The sequence below is a fragment of the Malurus melanocephalus genome, unplaced genomic scaffold (genome assembly GCF_030028575.1).
Source record: "Malurus melanocephalus ecotype Western Australia unplaced genomic scaffold, MMel_1.1 scaffold_504, whole genome shotgun sequence".
Classification (NCBI taxonomy): Eukaryota; Metazoa; Chordata; class Aves; order Passeriformes; family Maluridae; genus Malurus; species Malurus melanocephalus.
This window is the reverse complement of record NW_026623736.1, coordinates 446979-456031: the sequence shown is the minus strand read 5'-3', so window position 1 is coordinate 456031 and position 9053 is coordinate 446979. Positions and strand designations below refer to the sequence as shown.

General features: G+C 44.5%; 1 protein-coding gene across 6 annotated transcripts in view; it reads right to left on the bottom strand.

Moving 5' to 3' along the window:
- Window positions 1-9053, bottom strand: part of EPN2 (epsin 2) — a 51867-nt gene that overhangs the window by 31182 nt on the left and 11632 nt on the right. For 3 of the 6 annotated variants that reach the window (XM_057381295.1, XM_057381302.1, XM_057381301.1), the window contains exon 1: window positions 7746-7875. The exons of 1 other annotated variant lie outside the window; for it this stretch is intronic. The gene's annotated coding sequence lies outside the window, so the exon portion shown is untranslated. Of the gene's footprint in view, window positions 1-1973; window positions 2081-7745; window positions 7876-9053 lie in introns of those variants that run through there. 2 more of the 6 variants (XM_057381296.1, XM_057381299.1) reach the window with 2 other exon arrangements.

Genomic DNA, 9053 nt, shown 5'->3' with positions numbered 1-9053 from the left:
AAAAAAAAAAAAAAAAAAAAAAAAAACAGCCCAGACCTTCCTCCTCCTTTAAAGTTTATTTTTCTTCTGAGTAAGAAAAAGAAAACCCTTCTTAAAATAAAACTAAAAATCAGCATTTCCAGGGACAGGAAAAGGCCCTATAGTATTATATACACTATCCAAGCTGACACAAAAAAGAAGAGATTAAAACCCTGGCTGTAAGCCAAGGCATCCAGACACAATTTTGCACAGAGCATACACAACAWAAGTGTTCCTGCATTCAGGATGTTGGAGCGTGTTTCCTGCACTCACACCTGGAAAGCCAACAGCACTGAAATTCCATGGATCCCAGTCATTCCCAGATCAACAGGTCCCTCACACTTCCAAAAGGAAGGATGTGCTCACACACTTTGCTTGATCCAGACCATCTCCTGCAGAACAGACCCCCCTCATRATGCAAATTAAAAACAGAATAATAAAGACAACCTACAAAACTCTCCTGCTGTTCTTCACTCCTCAACATTTCAGCRGAGCTCCCACCATGCTGAGCACTCCCCAAAATTTCAAATCTTCAGCCATACAACAYGTCCTGACTTTCAAAGCCAATGTAAATACTCTTGGAGGCATCCTATGGTCGTATTATTATGAAATTAAATATACACAGACACTGCTGGTTGGCAGACAGACACCAACATGGCAATTGCAGCATTCAGTGTGTTTAAAGCAGCAGGCCAGGCAAAAGGAGATTATTCACTAGGTAGTCAAACGTAAAAAAGAGCCAGACATTTCAGTCTGTCTCAGTGTCTCACAAAGGGGTCAGCGATTTGTAAATTTTAAACACAACACTTAAGCAGTTTTGCAGACTAAAAATCCTTTGATGATTTACCTCAGTGCTTCTCTGCAATAAAGTGATTTTGCTGTACTCAAGCTTTTATACTCCAGCTTCTSTACAAGCAAAGAATTCTGAAAGCCACGTCAAACCAATTATAAACATGCCTGTATTTTACTTCCTTATTAAATCTTCCCAAGAGAAAGAGTAAACATATAAACATAAATATCTTTCAGAGGAGTCACCCAAGTACCAATAAAATCTTCAGAAAGCAGCTGCTTTGCTGAAAAAGGATGAAAAAACATGGGCTGCATAATCACAGTTAAGCGCAAGGACAGTCATGCTGCTCTTCTGAGCAGCAGGTACAAATCTCTGCCTTAAAAATACACATAAATTGTAGAGATTCTCAGAAAATYACAGTATTAAATATTAGTTTCTGATCTGCATTTGTATACTCCTAAGAAAAGTAGTCGGTGTCACCTATGCTGTTTATCTAAAAACATTCCAGCAGAGGCATTATCTTGACTTTCTGAGAAACTCTTCTAAATCAGTASACAAAGTTTAACTTCATGAACTCTGCTCAACAACAGCAGCAAAATATAGTAACACTTCTCATAGGTAATAAGCATTCCATCACTTAAAAAACAATCACTGCAAGCAGCAGAACACTGCAAGAAGCAATCAAACCCCTGCAATAAGGCAGGATGGGCTCAGAAGGCAAATATTTCATTAGATAACACAACAGAGGTGATTTTATGCTTTCAAATGGTCATTAAAGAAATAGGTTTTTATCAAATAATTAAATACCTGGGCAGGGGCATTTAAAAGATGCACCAGATCCTCCCTGGATCTGAGTATTGAGGGTAATGCATGATCAGGAATCTCTAACCAGACATTACCAGTCACATTCCAGCAATGTCACAAAATGGGAGGGTGTTTCCCAATTAATTAGTTAAGTGAATAAATTAAAAGCATTAAAGTTCTGTTTTTCAAATAACAAGTGCTTTCCTTTCCATACACCATGTGGCAGAGCACATTGTGCTTGACCATCCATCAGAGAACARGCATGTTAAAACAGTTCTGAACAGAACTGCAGGATAAGGATTAATTAATGATCTCCAATTCTGGCTGAATTCATAGGTTAGAGCAAACATCTCTGCCTTACTGCTGTTGTCACAAGCCTCATCCCTGTCCAAACAGAGCTGAAAGTCAGTAGRAAAGCAGCTTCAGCAGCAATTGGGTCAACAGATTTGGCTGAAGAAATCCTCATCACTAAAAAGAAAGAAATAAATAAAAATCAGAATGACAAAACTAAGGGGATGCTTGGGGTCTGCTCACCCAGACAGCAACACACCCGAGGAACCTCTTGGGAAGAGAATTCCTACCTACAGGGAAACGTGGTTGAAGGATTCTTTTGTGCTGGCATCTCAGGGGAGGAAGTTACCTTTAAAAAGACTTTGTTTTGTCTCTCCCTGAGGAGTATCAGAACTGTCTGCATCAGTTGTTTCAGTGGGGTTTGTCCCACRAAGATTTCACTTGTGAACTGCACACCCCCCCCACCAGTGAGCAATTTACTCATGCGATTACACCCAGTGGACTCACAGGAACTGTGTGAGAAAGGAGCTTTGCCAACCTAAGGGTTGCACAATCAGGAGAAAAAAAAAAATACAACCAAACCAAGGAGGGGGATAAATTGCAACTGACAAAAACTACAATCAAGAAATAGCTGGTGACAGATTGTATTTAAGTACAAGGAAGTGATTTAAACAGGAGCAGTTGTAATAAGATTATACGATTCTCTATTAAGATTCTTAAAATGTCTTTGTTCTAACAAAGCTCTGAAAAGACCATTGCCCTTGCAAAGGGTTCAGAAACTGCTAAATTGATGTTAAGTCTAGAAATTAATATGATTTGGGAGAATAAAGCAAAAAAAATGTAAAAGAACATCCCAGACATCATTAGCACCCTGTCATCCGCACTGCTATTTTTCCCTAGCAGGGGTACAATGGGTGTTGTAGCATTTYTTGGTGGCAAAACTCAAACCAAACAAACACAAGTGGGGGGAGCTTGCTCTGCCTGGGTTTCTGCTTTTAAATAATGAAAACTCCCAGGCTGATTTTAGAARCCATCACATTATGTAAGTGACATCTCCAGAAGGGCAGGGAAGTCTCTATGAGGTTATAGTGGAATGAGATTAAATCAGTGTCTGGCTGCTGAATTTCAGCCATGACCCCCAGACCCCACCATGTATTTTAAGTAGTCAGTTCTAAAACTGCAGCCCCCAAAGTTTGCCATAACTCCTGCAATACTGATAAACAATCAAGGCAAGGGGGTCCTCAGATTTCTATCTTGTAGGGTGGACATTAAACATCTCTAGCTAAGGTGTGTGGCGTAGTTTTAAACTAATAAACAGCTTTGAACTTTCAAAAAAACAACTTATTACTTRATTTGTTCAATTACTTAATTGTTCACTGAGTGCTGCATTATGAGAAACAGAAAAGCTTGAAAGAGCCAGTTCTGTCCCGAACCCCCAGAAGCAGCACACAGGCCTTCTCCTGCCTCGGTCACCCTCCAGAACTCTCTTGGACCTCAAGACTATTCAGTATTTATTATACAGACAAGGCTTAGGCACTGCAGACAACATGGCTAAAACAACTCTGGGGGAAAAGGCAGAGGCAGGAGCAGTGGGGAAGGAAACTGCAGAGGTCTCAYGCACAAATTTCAGCTAATTACTTAAGGCAGCTCAGGGAGCTCTGTTCCTGATGGTGGAAAGAAAACGATTCCTTGAAAACAATTTGTATGGATTAGGACAACAAAACAGACTGTGTTTGAGATTCCTTAAACCTCCCCCAGCCACCTCCASCATGAAACACAGATAAGGGGAGCCTCCAAGGTGGAGCTGCACCCAGGACTGGGCTGGGACTGGTTTCACCCAGTCCCAGAGCAGAGCCAGCTGCACTCCCACTGCCAGTGGGGACCTGTCCGTGCCTGAGCTCCTGCTTCCCCACCTGGAAAGGGCTGGATTTTGCAAGCYAAGGCACAGGCAGCACAAACAGCCCGGGCCTGACCTTGAACACAAGCTCGAGGCACCAGTTAGAGGCATTTATGCTAACAGCCCTGGGTGACAGGAAACAGATAGACACACTATTAACAATTAATGCAACACAGGGTATTGGCTCTGAGATCAATTTAAGTTCCATTTTTGTAACAATACCAAAAAATGAGCTGAAAATTATCTATATAGAAGAAAAAAGCATYTCACTAGCATAATAACTCAAGGTTATGTTTCCATATAAGAAGGCACAATGGCAAATTATAAACTGAATTCTGCAAACATCTCCAGTGTCAGTGCCACCAGCAAACATAAAGTACTTTTACACTAATTTTCTAATTAGTATCATCATCCATACAAACATTACTATTAGATATTTACATAGAACTCAATTTTGTAACTTAAGCTACTCTCCTTAAACTCTGCCTACAACCATAARTTACCCACAGAAAACACCATAGAACTTTCTGATCCAGCTACTTTGCCTTTATCAATAGTCTGGAGCAGCATCATAAAATCARGCAAATCCCAAATTTGGAAACCAGAGACAAACCTGTTATTTGTAAAATTATGAATAAAAAATACCATTTTTCCCCACAGCTTTCTACCTGCTGCACCACTCACCGAGATGCTGAACCCAACAGTCACTGAGTTCTAGATCCATCCTGAAGCAAACAGTCTCTGAATTCACTCTCACATTCAACCATTCACAATTCCTTTTCCATCCATAACAGGAAAGCAGTCCTGTAACAGCCACCTAAACTGATTGACTTGGACTTYTTATTCACTATTATTCAGCACAGTCCAGTTTGTACCAAACCTGGAGCACACCAACGCTAGCAAACCCACAATCAGCCCCGGCAGATTTTATTCCAGAGGACAGCAACCCATGTTGTTTCTYCATGGAGTCTCCTGCCTTCTTAATGAGCAGCCAGGCTACTGAAACACACAAAAACCTGCTGTTCTTTGAAGCACTTAAGCCAGCAGGATACTGGTACATTTCGATATTTTCCCTGCACAGATCAGAGCAAKGCAAAATGGATAAAGAACATTACAGGCGTTCCTACAAACCAGGCACATTTCATTTTCTATTAGCAAGATCCCGAGGGACAGTTTAGCACTCTGCAAATATGGCCCTGGAASACTGGGAAGGTGCTTCCTGAGTACCAGTCATTAAAGAAAGATATTAGAGTAACTTATATTCTTCTACACCAAGCAAAAGCCAGAGTCATTTCCTCATCCTACGTATGAGACCTAAGAAAAGCAAGATCAGGAACATCATAACTATTCTTTAATGTATTTCCCCTAAACTGATTATCATTTAATGATTGCTCTCTCTCTCTCTAAAGAAAAAAAAACCCAACCACTGAAACAAAACACCGATTTCTGTATCAAGAGAGACTATCAGCRTTTTTATGAAGTAACAAATTAGGCCTTTGGCATTTCCCAGCAGTGATCCAAGATTTGAGGCTTCTTAAAAGCTCCAAGTTTTGAAGCAATCAAATGGCTGACAGCTGGAACAAAATTAGCAYGATTAACCAGTTATGTAAATAATGATGTGGTCAGTCCAAGCTGAATTCATTTCTGCTGCCTGCATTATACTGGACTTCAGATGTTTGCGAACTCCTCATTAAATGTGACTGTAGGAATAATGGAAGTGAAAACCAACACAAACATCACCAGCCAGGCTACCTGAGYGTCAGGGATCTCTCCTCTGGTCTTTCCATGACTACCAGGTAACCCACAGACAGAGGACTCTTTTAGCCCAAATATTACCCACCACCGCTTAGCCCCTACCTACAGAACATACCAATTCCTTTTTCTCAGGAGACAAGTCCATGGAAAGATGGAGAAAGATGGAGAGTGGAAAGGCTTGGAGTGACAGGACAAGGGGGAAYGGCTTCCCACTGACAGAGGSCAGCATGGGATGGGATACTTGGAAAGAATTCTTCCCTGGGAGGGTAGARAGGCCCTGGCACAGGGTGCCCAGAGMAGCTGTGGCTGCTCCTGGATCCCTGGCAGTGTCCAAGGCCAGGYTGGACAGGGCTTGGAGCAACATGGGATAGGGGGAGGTGTCCCTGAGCTTTGTCAAAAGAATGAGCTTTAAGGTCCCTTCCAATCCATTCTGGGATTTTAAGATCCTGTTAGTGCTACATWTCATATCTCTGTTAATCATTTTCATTCCTCAGCAGATATAAAAGTCAAGCTGATGTGTCAGAGAACTGTTGTGACACAGGAATAATGTTGCAGAGTTACTTCATGGAATCAAGGAAGTTACAATCAGCACCCCCAAGTCAAACTTCCTCAAATGTAACCCACAGTCAATTTGGCCTTATCAGAATTCGCCTTCAGGAATGCACACGCATGGGTCATTTGTGCTCGATAATTTTTGATAACATAGTTAAATATTTAATATGGGCAAGATTATCTTTGAAATTCTGTCGACCTAGTTTACCATWACTTTGAGGTTATAAAGGAAAATATATCAAGAGTTTTGATTCTTCCCAATAAAATTCTATTTGAGTTTGTTCAAAAATAATGTATTTAAAAATCAGCCAAGAAAATCATATTTAGAATTAATTCCTAAACAGGCTGCACTTTGCTAAAGACAGCATTACAATATATATATGTTTCTAATTAAAAAAAAAAAAAGTCATTCTAACATCCCACGTTTTCACATCCAAACAATACAATTTCCTATAACCTTGTGTCTCATGAAACACAGCAACACACTGGAATCATGCAAGAGTTCTGTATTACCATAAAACATGCATTTCAGTGGRGAGAATAATAAAACTTAATCTCGTGGCCTGATTTGCATTTTGAACTCCTGAAGTCAGACTCCACAGCCYAAAACATCTGCAACAGCTTCACAATCCTAACAAGTCTTTTAGGCCTCCTGTTGAAAATGGATGAGCACACAGATAATTCAGGGTATTTTCTTAATAGGCAAGAACAAGAAATATGTCCAACTGCTGTAAATTTTAAATCTCACTKGGCTTTTCAGATCAGTGTCGATACCGTACTTGAGAAGGGGGAGGGGGAAGCATTACACACCCATAAAACTGAGAGCAAATGCTACCAGTTTTAAAGCCTTAGAGCTTTAAATCTTAACATTAATATTTTAACATTTATATAAAAGCCTTAAGGCTTTAAAACAAGGGACTTCCATTGCRGGCAGCCTGTGATAATTACTGTTTCAATATATTTCACATCAATAACGCCTATATGTAATGCAGCTCGCTGACTACCCAACCCCAATCTATAGCATCTCAGGTACTGCAGGTAAAAATTTTTAAATATATATAAGTATGTATCAYTGCATATATACAGAGAGAAAGAGAGAATATCACAGAACCACAGAAAATCACAGAATTATTAGGGTTGAAAGGGACCTCTGGAGACCATCTAGTMCAAGCCCCCTATATAAAACAGACCCTTAAAAATGATTAAAAGCATTAATACACACCTCCCAAACAACGATATTACTTCAAATACAACAAAATAGCCGCCGCCCCGCCACGATGGAGGTGAACAACGCCGGGGCGGGRGTCGGACAGGGCGGAGCGGAGCCCCCCCGCCCCGGCGCCGCCGCCGGGAGCCCCCCGAGCCCGCAGGCCCCGCCATCCCCCGCAGCCCCGGGAGGCCCATCGGGAGCCAGGCCCCAACTTCGGCCCGCGGGGGGCCCAGCCCGTCCCCGCCGCCGCCCGCCCAGCCACCCACCGGCGACAACAAAGGCCACCGCGGCCCCGCGCCCTCCCCGCGGGGACCCCCGGGGGCCCTTCCCGCGCCCACCCCGCGCCCCGCGGAGGGGAAAGGCGGGGGTTCGGGGGACGCCCGCCCGTMCCCCCTCCCCGTCCCGCAGCCCGCCGGAGCCGCGCTGACCTGCGGGCGCGGGGCGGGCGCGGTGTCCCGGTGTCCCGGTGCCCGGCGGCCGCGGGCTGCGCTTGACACCCACACGCACCATCCAACATGGCGGCGGCGGCCGCGGGGAGGCGGCGGAGGAGGCGGAACCGGCGGCCGCGCGCGGCCCCGAGGCGCGGCCGCGCTGAGGGCGGGGGGGACGCGGCGCTGCCCGTCCCCTCCTCCCGTCCCTCGTCCCCTCCTCCCCTCCCTCTTCCCCTCCTCCCGTCCCTCGTCCCCTCCTTCCTCGCCTCTTCCCCTCCTTCCTCGCCTCTTCCCCTGCCTGTCGCCGCGGCTCCTCGCAGCCGAGCCCCGGGAGAGAGTGCCGAGCTGCTTTGGATGGAAGCAGAGCGCCTGGGGAGCCCCCTCGGTGCTCACAGCACCCAGCGGGTCCCCTAAAAACCTGGRTCAAATAATACAAAATAACGACTGTCGCTACAAAATACCCCCATTTATGGATCGTGGAACGCTTTAGAGAGGGCCTGGCCTGGATGGAAGGGGAACGCTCGATGCTTACAGCGCCCAGGAAAAACTGGTTCYGTGGCTAGAGATCGACCCGAAAACAACTGATACAAAATAACGGCTATTACTACAAAAAGTATACAAAATAAGCACATTTATGGATTGGAAACACTTTAAAGCGGGCCTGCTTTTGATGGAAGGAGAAGAGGGAGCCCCCTCAGGGCTCCTTGCATTCAAGAGCCGGGGATCCCCCCAAAACCAGGGACCAGGGTGGGCTGGGAGCCCCAAAACAGCTCCCATCGCTTCACATTGTGGAGAGTCCTCGGGGAGACCCCTCTGTGCTCACAGCTCCCAGGGGAAATGAATTTCAGGGCCAGGGATCCCCCAAAAACAGGGTTAAATAACATAAAGTAATGATAGTACAAAATAATAATTTAGAGATCAGCAAACAAATTAGASAGGGTCTGTGGCTGCCTTTGATACAAGGAGAAAGTTTGGGGAACAGACTCCCCCTCCACACTCACAGCTCCCAGCAGAAACTCATTTCAAGGCAGAGTAGCCCCCCAAAAACCAAGGTCCAATGTGAGCTGGGAGCCCCAAAAGCAGAATCACAGAATGAATTAGGTTGGAAAAGATGTGAGATCATCGAGTCCTACTTGTGACCAAACATTGTCTTGTCAACTACACCATGGCACTGAGTACCATATCCAACCTTTCCTTAAACACTTCGAGGGACAGTGACTCCACCACCTCCCTGGGCAGCCCATTCCAATGTTTAATCGCCCTTTCCACTGGCAAATTCCTCCCAATGTCCAACCTGAAGCCCCC